The sequence below is a fragment of the Acipenser ruthenus genome, chromosome 9 (genome assembly GCF_902713425.1).
Source record: "Acipenser ruthenus chromosome 9, fAciRut3.2 maternal haplotype, whole genome shotgun sequence".
In the NCBI taxonomy this organism is placed as follows: domain Eukaryota; kingdom Metazoa; phylum Chordata; class Actinopteri; order Acipenseriformes; family Acipenseridae; genus Acipenser; species Acipenser ruthenus.
Genome location: NC_081197.1, coordinates 10,183,450 through 10,196,153, shown reverse-complemented (window position 1 = coordinate 10,196,153; position 12,704 = coordinate 10,183,450). Strand labels below are relative to the sequence as shown.

The 12,704-nt window shown below is 37.3% G+C and overlaps 1 protein-coding gene across 7 annotated transcripts in view; it reads right to left on the bottom strand.

The window, feature by feature from the left end:
* Positions 1-12,704, bottom strand: part of LOC117406039 (zinc finger and BTB domain-containing protein 20) — a 146,529-nt gene that overhangs the window by 18,035 nt on the left and 115,790 nt on the right. For 6 of the 7 annotated variants that reach the window (XM_059031084.1, XM_059031082.1, XM_059031083.1 and 3 more), the window contains 2 exons: positions 5,340-5,454; positions 211-378 (listed from right to left, as the gene is read on the bottom strand). The gene's annotated coding sequence lies outside the window, so the exon portion shown is untranslated. The remainder of the gene's footprint in view (positions 1-210; positions 379-5,339; positions 5,455-12,704) is intronic. The other variant, XM_059031087.1, reaches the window with a different exon arrangement.

Below are 12,704 nucleotides of genomic sequence, written 5' to 3'. Positions count from 1 at the left end.
CATTTTCTACTAAACTTTCTTTAATTTGTGTATATATATATATATATATATATATATATATATATATATATATATATATATATATATACACACACATAGCTTTCGAATTAAAGGGAAAGAAAGCAGTAACTATAGAACTAGTATATATAGCTGGTTAAAAAAAAAAAAAAAAAGGTGGCCGCCCCTTTAATTGAATTGGTGCTCACTTACGGTCAGATGACGCTGTGGTGAGTATGTGTTTGTGAAGCTGGTGAAGTCGCAGTTGGAAAGCTACAGGTTGCTGGCACAGGAAGACCAGCGTGGTGCAGTGTCTGCCCCAGTGAGTAATCTCATTCTTCTCTGCAGATACCAAATGTCTTTCAGCTGTTGTGGTTTATGCTGGAACACAAGAGGGGTCTCATTAGAACAGAGGTTGTATTCTCCACTCTCCAGGTCCTTCCAAAACCCCATCCCCCTGTCTGTTTTTAGAACAGACCAAATAATAATAATACTGTGACCTGAAAAAGAGCACTTTTCATCTTTTTCTTCCCAATTTCCAGTTTCAAATACTTCGGTATGCTACTTTAAATTGACACTATCAAAAATATGTTGGACTACCACCTGATAGTAATTAGCAGCCCTGCGCAGCTTACAAACAGCATACAGAATCATTAATAAATCAAGTCCTAAAAGTTTATTTCTGCTTATAGTTCATGTAAGGATACACTGTCTAGCATTTAAATACGTTCCTGTTCAATAATTTACAACCATAGTGGGCTGCTACTAGCACATACAAAGCAAAATGTGTATCTCAAAATGAGCCAACACCCACGGCCTGTGCTGAAGGGCAGTGAGGAAGCAAAGAGATCATGGATAAAGATAGTGGGGTCTATTTTAATTTACCCCAGATGTGATTTATTGGCGCCCTTTTTAACTACACTAAATACAATGACATATGTCCGCACTAGACCAGGTTTACGTCTTAGTAGTGTCAGTAAGGTCTATTGCTGTTTTAATCATTAAAATAGGCCCTGGTTGGTCGTTTGAATTGTTTGTTGCATGCCCAGTTGTGAGCTGCTTTGTAATGTAACAACATTGGAAACTGAAGGAACAGGGCATTATTCCAGACAACTGGTCGAAGAACCACACCCTTTTTTTTGTACCATCTGTCTCTACTTGCTGTCTGCTTTACAGTGAGAGTTATGTGCTAGGAAGAATAATCGTATACATTTCCAAAGGTTACAAAAGACCTTATCATACAACAATTCTGTTAATTAAATTCACAATCTTTTGTTATAGAAGGATTACATCATTGCTGATCATTTATCCAGAGGGACACCAGGGGGCAGAATGTCATTAGCTATGGGCTACACTGTAATCTTCTTCCTGGTTAAGGAATAACAGGAAGTATTACTATGCATGAGGAATTTGTGGGAAAAAAACTGTTGTAGGATTAACAAAAAATGAAATAAAAGTCACCCACACTATTTTGTGCAGTAAATAATTAGCATAATGTTTTGTTTTAATGTTTGTTTGTTTTTTTTCATCACTAGAACGTCAACCACCACTACCATATCGGATTATATGGTAAACAGCACAACTTTGCTACAGCTTTCTTTCCTCACGCTGGTTGACCATGGGAGGCATGCCAACCTGTAGAACACAAAGTGATGAGGTACTTCAAAGCAGAACTTTAAACCTTCAGAATCTAGTGTTGTAAATCTGCATACCACTAATCAAAATATAAAAAAAGTGAATACAAAACCAACAGATATGAATTTAAATCACCTTAATAAAAACGACAAGCTGCATTGATCACAACGTTTTCCAGTTTGCCAGCTCTCAAAACCGTATTATATGACAAGTGAAATGTCTCTGCCGTTTGGTTTTATAAGGATACACGCAATGGGCCCTTTAGTTATCTTATTTTTCTGATGGTATGACATTAGATATTTGTTGGAGCCAAAGACCACTTTTTGTATAGAGAACTATCAAAAAGAATTACAACAATGTAATTAGCCATGCAGTCATACAGTAATTACACAAGAACTACAGGTACAGCTATATAAATTATACCAAATGGCAGAACTACCAACCTGACAACAACAGTTTTTATTACCTGACAATAGATTACAAAAACCTAACTGGACGTTGTTTCAATAAATGTTTGTTGTGGGTTGCAGAATGTTTCCTTAGGAAACAGCACTAAACAGCTAAATTAGATTGCATTATGCACTGGAGTATTATACATGCCCATCTGTACTAACACATGCATTCCTTTTTTTCACAACAGTACAAATTACGGATAACCAGTTAGTATTCAACTTTATGATTCGATTTTTGTAATCCAACAGGCATCCTGCATTTAAGACTAAGCATACTTACAGGTTGGTTAAAGATTAGACTATTTTCTCATACCCAAATCACAACTGTATACCATTGTCAGTGGCAAAATGCATGGGATTATCATTTCCTAACATGTTCTAATATCATTACACATACAGCACAGATACAACAGTGGGGAAACACAAACATGGCAATTGGCTACATCACTGCCGCAAAGTGACAGTATTATCGTACATGCAAGAACAGACTGACATATACTTGGACAAAAATTTTCGTTATAGTAATTGCAAAAAGAAGCAAACAGGTCCCCTGGGACTCATATACAGCAATTAATCAGGGAGATTACTGCCTCTGATAAATAAAATACAAATAAATCAGGCCACTTTTAATTTATAATAAAAAAATAATAATAATAAATAAGATATTAAAGATAATTTTGAAAAAAAAATGAAAACGCGAAGCAAGGAAACGTTAGCCTATATGCTATTATTACCTTAATCTATCACAGCTGAAGGATGTAGAAAGAAATATTCATTTAATTACAGATAATGTTTTCATCCAAAAAAACAATGCAAAAAGGCAAAACTGGACCAGACAGTCTACTTCCATATGTTTCTTTCTGAAATACACTTGATACACATCTTCTGTTTTTCATTACGTTCATGGTTTTATATATGATAGACCAATATTACTTACAAAGGCAGACAATAAGCTACAGTATGTTGTAGGATCAAATAGAATCTTGAGTTAAGAACTTACAATGTATTGTACATTCCAACCAATCAGGTTTCATAGCTGGCTCCATGCACAATAATAATGTTGACTGCTGTAACACCTTGACACCCCCTCAAAAAAAAAAAAAAAAAAAACCCCAAAACACACAGCAACCTTTCATAGTAAAATGTCTTTGAATACCTGACAGAGGGAAATACCTTCAGCTAAATAAAAAGCCTTACAATGATTGATAATATGTTACGGTCTTATTTATTTTGTATAATTATCATTTATAATAATGTATAATCACTTTATCTAGTTTTATGTAAATCTATTTTGTTTTATTTTTTGAAAACGTAATTACAAAATAAATATGGAAGTCCTGTGTTTGTCTCCAGGATTACTTTTTGACATTTTTTTTTTTTTTTTACATACTGTACAGAAATGTTTGTTTAGGTTAACCTTTGGACTTTATCCTTTGGTCTGGAAAAAAAAAAAGAAAAAACTTTTCAAGAAGGTTTGCCAAATTACTGTGAAACCTGAAATCAGCTGGTCAGCAAATGGCCTAAGTATTGGTGACTGCTTACTTGTTCTGTGATTTACTGACTGGTAAAAATCATTTTACTGTCAAAAAATAAAAGACATGGGCTCCTGAGTGGCGCATCCAGTTAAAGCACTCGCTAGAGTGCAGGATGCGCTCTATAGCCTGGATGTCGCGAGTTCGAATCCAGGCTATTCCACAGCCGACCGTGGACGGGAGCTCCCAGGGGGCGGCGCTCAATTGGCCGAATATAAAAAAAATAAAAGGCACAATATCTGGGCAATTGAAAAATAACCCCCAATGCTTGCAAACATGTTACAAAAAAAGGGGATGGATTAAAAAAAGAAAACTAAAAAAAAAAACTTAAGCTACTCTATTTAGTTATTTATTTAAAAAAAAAAAACATATCCTGAGGGTTGTTTAGAATCAGGTAGCAACAATCGAGAAATGAAAGAGGTGACATCATGTCCAATGACGTACCCCTTACAGCAATTAGCCCAAGAGATACTGCAACAACCAAAACACCAATCAAGACCGATTTCTCTTTGTACTGCTCCCCTGTCAAACCTGTCTTTTCTCAAAGCTTTTCTGGTCTTTGCTGTCGCTCTGTATGTCTGCCTCTGTTACTTTTACTTCTCCTGTGGAAAGTGTCCAGGTAATTAACCCGTTGAAATGATGACCCACATCTCACATTTTTTCCCAGTTATCAAATTATAGCTTCACAAAGAGAATATTATAACATCTGTGTTCCGCAACAATGTTGTCAATTTTTCATATCAGAATAACAAATTATCTTCAGTCAAGAAGTGAATGGCAGGGCACCCAGAAGAGAGACAAAAGTGCTCTTCATTGATTCAGCCAATACTTTCAACTTTGACACTACAGTTTTAAAAACTCTGTGGAAGCAGCTTTCTAACATACGAGACCATCTAAAACACAGCTTCCTGATTAATTAGAAACACATCCATAAATAGGAATGGTTCACATTTTCAGATACATAATCTGAAAAAAAATGTGTCAATATTTGCGCCAGATTTTAGCATACATTTAAATAATTATAATTCAAAAGAATCTATATTCCTGCAATAGTTGTAAATAGAAACTTACAAAACTATCACTGCCATAAAAACATTAACAGTAGATCACCATGACAAAAATGTACTGTATGTGGAGTAACTTATTTTAATACATATACAGGTAAAGATACAGTTCAGATGAGAGGTCCTGAAGATGTAGACAAAATAATTGAAGTCCAGAACTCTTGCAAAAGTAGATCATCTTTATCCTCGAAAGCTGGAATATAACTGTGAGATCCATAATGATAGGCAGACAGACAGGAGCCTCCATATATATCACCAGGCTCTAATAATCACGGTAACTAAAAAGACTTCTGCACGTTTCACCTGATTTGGATAAGAAGGATGACATACGTAAGGGTGCCTCAACTACATCCCTGTCTCTAGGTATATGCATTCCTCAGAGGATAACCTGACAGGCCATGGAACCCTGATAGGGAAGACACCTGTTGTGTACAGCTTCAGTTACATGCATCATTACTTTATGCGATAAATTGTTTGCTAAGATCCCTTCTGGTAAAATCCAAACTTGAAAAATGTGCTCGTCCATAAAAACTTATGTAATCATCAGGTGCAGACTTGAATTATGAATATTTAAGAACTGTGAGAATGAAGTTATAAGTATAAAATACTACAAGTACAAAATCACAAACAAACACAAAATAAATTAAATAAATACTTACAGTATCTGCTCAAGTCTTTTTTTGGTCTGTTCCTCACTCTTCAGGCAAGTCAGTCCGGGGTCTACTGCAGATCTTCATTGGAGCGGTATACATTTACAATTACTTTACTGAAATGCTGTCAATGAAAAAATGATAATTGAGAATTAGTTTTCTTACAATACCATTGCAAATTGTTGCCAGGCATTGTGAAAGTTAGGTAAAGCACATACAACACTATAAAGATAAAAATAAAGCATTGTACAGTACACTTGACCAAAAACACAGATATGGATATTATAAACTACTATATACAGGTATACACTTCGGCTAAGAGAACACCCTTGTAATGAAACTGATTTTTCCCATTGTAAATGCTCTGCCTAAAGCTTAAAAAACACCTTTTTGGCACCGCTAGCGATTCGTTCACAACTGATACAGTACTGCTTTGTAACCTGATAACTCATCATCATTAAAACTTAAATTCAAATGGTTTATTCAATCAAATGTGACTTGTCATAGCGAGAGTGTCTTGACGCACACTGATTGGTTTGTTCAATCTTTCCAGAACTGCCGTCATTTAATATTGCCTTGTTTTGTATTCTGATTTCCACGAGTGCACCTCATCGCTACAAAATGGCATGTAAACCAACGCCGAAACGTGCCGCTGTTTCTCTTGCTACGAAAAAAAGTTGTTAATTGTTCGAGCTGTTGAAAAAAACCTGAATCAGACACAAGTTGCCGAGCAATTTTCAGTTCTGGTGAGTTGCTTCACCATTCTGTTAAATAATTTTGTGCATGTCTTGAATATTGCTCCTGTATATGTATTCATAATTAATCTAGAGCTGCTGCTGCATTTTATAAATGTGTGTAGGGGTGCTGTGTTAAATTTAGTTGACAGGTAGTTTATTAACGTTAGTTTTGTTGTTATTTTTATTATTATAGTTTATTAACATACACTTGCCAATTGCTTTTCTCTTACTTATCCAATTAATTTCATATGTTGGGGTACGTCACGACAAGTAATACATATTTATTTATTTATTTATTGATTGATTGATTCATATTGTGTCTGGTGGTCTACTCTGTCTTACAGAAGTTTGGTTTCTGCAGCTGACAACATGCATTTCAACATGGTTCGTAAACTGAAATGCATGATGGTTCGGGTTATATGTCAGTTCTGATGACCTGTCGGACTTCTACTGTAACAGACGTTCCTTTTTAGAAGAAAAAAGAAAATAAAAAAATAAAGGCATTTATTTTCAAGGGTAGAGTCACGATAGTGTTTGTAATAAAAGCATTACAATAATGGAGATCAGCATTAATAGTACACTTCATATTGCAGTATTTTTTATAATAAGAAATGACCCTAATTGTTTTTGACAGGCTATAGCCTATATTATGTTTGTTACAGTTGCCTGCCATAGACATGTGTAACACAGGTCCGATCGACCAGTGCAATCTCAGTGCTGGCACTCACTCCTTTTAAATCAAACAAAAAACGACACTTTCTCTACCTAACAAACTCCACCTACTGTGGTGGGCTGGCAAAGGTCACTTTATCACACTTAAGATTATGAATTGGACCCTTAATCACTGCCAAAAAATGATACCCGATTACCAAGGAATGGTTTGCTACAATGTAAGATTGATTTTAGCATCAATTGCACAGTACCATGATCTACACATCCATATTCCACTTTAGCTAGGTAGAGTCAAGCATACTGTACTGTTTTAAATACTACATTGTTTCTGATTATTTCAACTATGTGCACCACTTTAAATGCGAGTCATTTCTGAGGTGACCCATGGATGAAGTACAACATCCAGAAAGCCTGGTGGAATTTTCCTGTTATGGTAAATAAGTAAAAGCTGCCATGTTAAATCTGAACATCACTGCAGCCTGCCAATAGATATATTTACATAACAGATTTAAGTCTGTGAAAAGAGGTAAATATGTTAGAGTAGGATTAACCTGGGCCGACCTCTTTCATGCAAACAAAATTGAGTTAGAATTTAATGAGGTCAACCACTTCACTGTAAAAAGGCAGGGTGAATTTATCTTCACATCTGCCCAATGAGTGAGTAGTAGTATTTGTTAATTTCAGTAATTTTCATCTTGGTGCCTGCTGCGTTTCCACTGCTTAATTAAATGCATTTTTGACCTGGGCATCTATAGCTACACTTCTAACGAAAACAGAGGTAGCACGCTATGATTGTTGCACTATTATTCCTGAAAGAAAACCCCTTTTTATTCTTACAAAGGTTTACAACCAATTTCTAAAGTGCCATGCCAGTGGTTGTCATTTTATGGTAATTAAGGAGGGGCTATGCTAATATTTCATATAGCAAGCATTACAAGAACGTACCAAGAAAACATGCATTGCATTAAAAGGCTGTTTACAATTACTTTGTAAGATTGTAGAATGATATTCCATAAGTGTTCCAATGTTACCTAATCACGGCCATCTGGGTTTACAACAGATGTAACTGGAGCGTTCTGCTGGTCATCTCCGAGGATGGTTAAATGTAATTTTTTGTTAAATGTTTCTATTAAGACTCCCTCATAGCACAAAAGGGATTCTGTAATGGGCTGCGATAAAGTTGTGCCAACATGTTACGCAACTACCAATTAAGTGATTTTTTAAAAATGTATATTTTTTAACCAAGTTAGTTAATATATGTTTTGTTTTTTGGTTACTTAGAATTATGACTATCAGAATCGCTATCCTGTTACATGAACATCATTAAAAAATGTGTCTGGTAAAAGATTTATGATTTTCTTAACTTCAAATCAACTCATTTTAAAAGAAAAGGCTAAAACTACTATAATTATTATAAGAGATGTATTCTTCAGTTTGATGCATTTCGACTCTACCTCCACCAGGTGTTCCACGCTCAGAACGTGCATTTCCAAAATCTAGAAAAGTACAGTACAATGACTGCATGATGAAATCAAAATTCTAGAAAAATAACGCTCTATTCTCTGTGCCAAAAGTCGTTGTAAACATGACCTATGAGAATTCCTATTTTCTCTCTACATTACTTGCATTTAAGGAAGGCATCCTGTAGCACACCCACAACAGTTGTATGAGACAGCCCTTAGGTTTCCAAGTTCATATATCTCAGCATAAACCAGACACACTGTTGTTGTGCTATTTTTTTTTTTTACTGTACTTGGTGACAGCAATCTGGAAATTGGGATGGGACAGCAACAGAATACACGCAACAAGAACTGATCTATAGAAATAAGGGTGGTCATGAGACCAAAAGCAGTAAATTGGAAATAATAGAAGATTAATAAATTATTATGTTTATTATGCCTTGCCTAAACTCAAATATTATACTGTAACTATTCCTGGAATTTGCCGATGTTTTCACTCTATCTAGTATGCCAGTTTAATATTTAAATAATAACGATCAAGGGCCAGGGCATTTCCTATGGATTATTGACCAGCTGGGAGAGTTGGATAACCCCAGTTGGTTATTAATTCCCCTGTAAATGCCCTTGGCTGAGGTTGTTCAAGTTATTAAAGCTACCTTCAGTAAAAAATACATTTAAAACTGTTTAACCTGTGGTTTGCTCACACAGAATTTTGTTATGCATCCAATGAGATGACTGATTTTGATTTAAAAGTCCTTATAATGGGGGTTATTTTCAAAGGAGATCTGCTGAAGGATGGTGTTAAAACTGTTTTTTTCTGTATTTCTGTTTTTACCACCGATTGAGTATTTTCTAAAGCTGCAGAAAAAAACGTCGGGAATCTATCTGCTAGTTTGGTTCATTAGTTATTCTGGCGCTTTCTTTTTGGTGGAATATGTAATGATCTAAGAATCTGTGTCTATTTTCCAAAGACCAAAGTGGTAGATAATTTAAACTTCTACCAGTTTGCTTTCCATCTGCTTCAGAAGGGTCAACAGTCTATCCGCCAGTAAAAAGAGTGGCAGCACTTCCAATCATAGGCACAACTACCGTGCCCCCTGTAACTTTTATGTCCCCCTCAAAATTCAGGATGTCCGATTTTCATGGAAAAGCTGCTGACATGAACCTGTGTCGATTTAATAATAATAATAATAATAATAATAATAATAATAATAATAATAATAATAATAATAATAATAATAAACTGTATATACAAATGCCCAGGCTGTGAAAAAACGACTTCATTCATTTCACATTTTTGTTTTTTATCCAACGATATGAAGTGGTTAACCTTTCAGTTTTCACCTTCTTATTTACAATGTAGCCTATCACTGCTTGTCACCACACTATTCATAGTACTGTTAACACTGACTTTCACAAACACAGGTGTACATAAAGCACTGTAACCTGTATTTTGTGCTTACGCTACAATGATGGTATTTGTATTTTACACCAGGAAGAAGCTTTAAAAAAAAGAGGCTACCGTTTGCTTTTGGACACACATTGGATTACAACTTTTTGATTCTTATGAGGCAAAAGCCAAATGCAAAACAATGCTAAATGTATTGTAACTGTGCCACCTTGTATAGGTTTTTTGTTTACAACATGCTTACCATAAAACCTTTAGAGCAAACAAATCATATCCTGTTACGATCCATTTGAATAGTGCAACTTTTGACAGGGAACCAGGTTTATGACAATAACCTGGTGTTCCCTTTCAAGTACGAAATGTAACCATTACCTTCTCTGGTGGGGGCAGGTTGGCTAGATTGTATGCAATCCTGACCGTGTCTGCAATCCACCTGTTTAGATAGGCCTTGTCCAAGGAACTTATACCCGAAGCAAATAAACAATTGCTCTGTTTGCCACTAACTCTGGGTACGGTCAGCATAATACGCCAGTGCCCTAACCAGACAGAACTGTCTCTCAGACTGGAAAGGAGGTGGATGGAAGGCCTCCAGTTCCACTGACTGGTTGATATGGAAAGCAGAAATGCTTTTAGGGAGAAAAGCAGGATTAGTGCGGAGAGTAACCTTAGTTCTGGCCTCTTCATCTTCCTGCTCACATATGTAACTGAGATGGATTTACCAGTGAGCAGGAGGATGATAAAATGTAGTTCTGAGAGGTCCATGCGGGTACATGGGAAGCCATTCTGAGTGGGGAATGCAATTTAAGCATTTTAAAAAGTGGTCAAAATGTAAAAAATACACACCTTACATAAACAGTTGTAGCAACACATGGGAACATGTAACACAATAAAATAAAAAGGTCCTTATGTACCCTTTAACCTCCGTGCACCCTTCAAAAACTGTCCCGTATGGAAGTGTGCTCCTGGGGAGAACGAGTCATTTTGAATATGGCAAGGTGGGACAAGTCATGTGGTCCAGTTCACGTGACTGACACCACATCAGGAATACACCCCATTTATAGCCATACTGAAAGTGTGTAGACGTGGTATTCTGAAGCGTCTCTATGGCTTTGTCAGATAACCCGAGACGGCCCAGATGTCTCGCTCAGGGGCCAGACCCAAAGCTGCAGTGCTTGCCTGACCTTGTCCATGCACAGTGGAAGCAGTGGCAATGGTGGGAAAGCATACAGCAGAGTCGTGGGCCATGTGGGCCAGCACGTCTGTGCCTAGCGGGTGAACACTCTCCACTCGAGAATACCAGTGGGGACAATGGGTGGACTCCTGGGTCGCAAAAAGACCTATCTGTGTGCACCCAAACCTCTCCCAAATGAGGTTCACAACCATTCCGGACTGTGGGGTCCCCTCTGGAGAAGTGGTCCGCCGCACAGTTCATCACCCCTGGCAGGTGAACTGCTTTTACTGAAAGCATGTGGACCATAGCAAAGGCTTCCAGGCAACATGATTTAGACCATTCCAGAGGGTGCCCTAACCTAGGATGGAAGCATCTGTAGTCACCACCTCTCTACTTGTGCCCAAGCACAGATGAGCTGGTTGTTTCCACCGCGAGAGATCCTCCATACAGTGATGAGACACTGAATAAGCAGTGGTATTCTAAGACAGGGTGCCGGACCCTGTGGTTGAACCAGGCCTGGAGAGGGCGCATGCGTAAGAGCCCTAAGGGGATGATCTGGGATGCTGCTGCCATCAGGCCCAGAAGTCTATGGAAGGTCAGTACCCTCACCACTGCGTTGGGCTGAAACAGCTCCTAGCACACAGATAGCCTCTGGATTCTGCCGTCCAACAGATTGGCGATCATGTTTTCTGGAGTTGAGGCTTCGCCGAGATAGACAGCCCTTTGAGAGGGCATTAACCGGCTTTTCAACTGGTTCACCGTGATACCTAACCGTTGGAGGTGGTTGGTGACCAGTCCCGTGTGTAACACTGCCTGTGATGGTGGTACAGGTAAAAACCTGAAAAAGCCACTGGCAATCTGCAAGCATGCACTGTAAAACAGACAGGGGCTGCAGTTGCCTGCTAACTAGAAAAATCTAGCAGCCTTCATTGTCAGTGCAGCAAAGCAAAACACAGCAATGGCACAGACACTCAGAATATTTTCCGGTCGAAAAGGCTCCTGCCAATTCGACAGCACAGTAGGTAAAAAGCCATTAACACTGGTATAGTCTCTGTAGCGTGAAAAGCTGACAGGAGAAAACCAGGACGGCTAGCAGAGTATACTGTCTGTGTACAGAGGCGGACTCTAGTACAGAGAGATAGCCTGCGCGCATGCTGGATTTCTGAAAAAAAAACAACCAAAAAAAAACCCGAACAATGATTAGACACTTGCTAAAAATATATAGAATATTATATATATATATATATATATATATATATATATATATATATATATATATATATATATATATATATATATATATATATATGAAAAGGCGCTAGCAAGAATAGCCGAGCGGAGCAGCAAGGGAGAGAGCGTGAACTTAGCCGCAACTAGGTGAATCCCGGGGAAGGGGCAGAGAGAGCCACCGACTTCGCACACGACACACAGCCGCAGAGGGGACTTAATCAGGACCTAACGCGAAGAATTATTGCTAAAGAAGCAACATTATTTCAAAATATGAAATATGAGAGAGAGAAAAAGTGAATTAAATCAACTTCTCTCTGTAGTTATTACTTAAAGTCAGAGCTCACTAGTGCTCATAATTATTTTGATAAATTAGAAACAGCTTTGAGCATAGTCAGGTATGACTGTTGAAGATGACCATTGTCTAGTAAAACCAAATTACAAAGGATCTGAGGCCTTTCTTCTGGAGTTTCACTAAAGAACACATCTATCATCAGTTTAAAAATACAGGGCCCAATTTGGATGGAGCTCATAAAAATAAAAAGTGTTGAGAAAAAGAGTTTGTGAAAAAGTGAAGTCTTTATTACATCTCCTGGTTAAATGAATTTAATAAAGCATGCATTAAAAGAAAAAGGATTCAAAGAGAAGCATACAATAAATGCTAGGTGTTCTGCACATACAATGACTATAGTATGACAA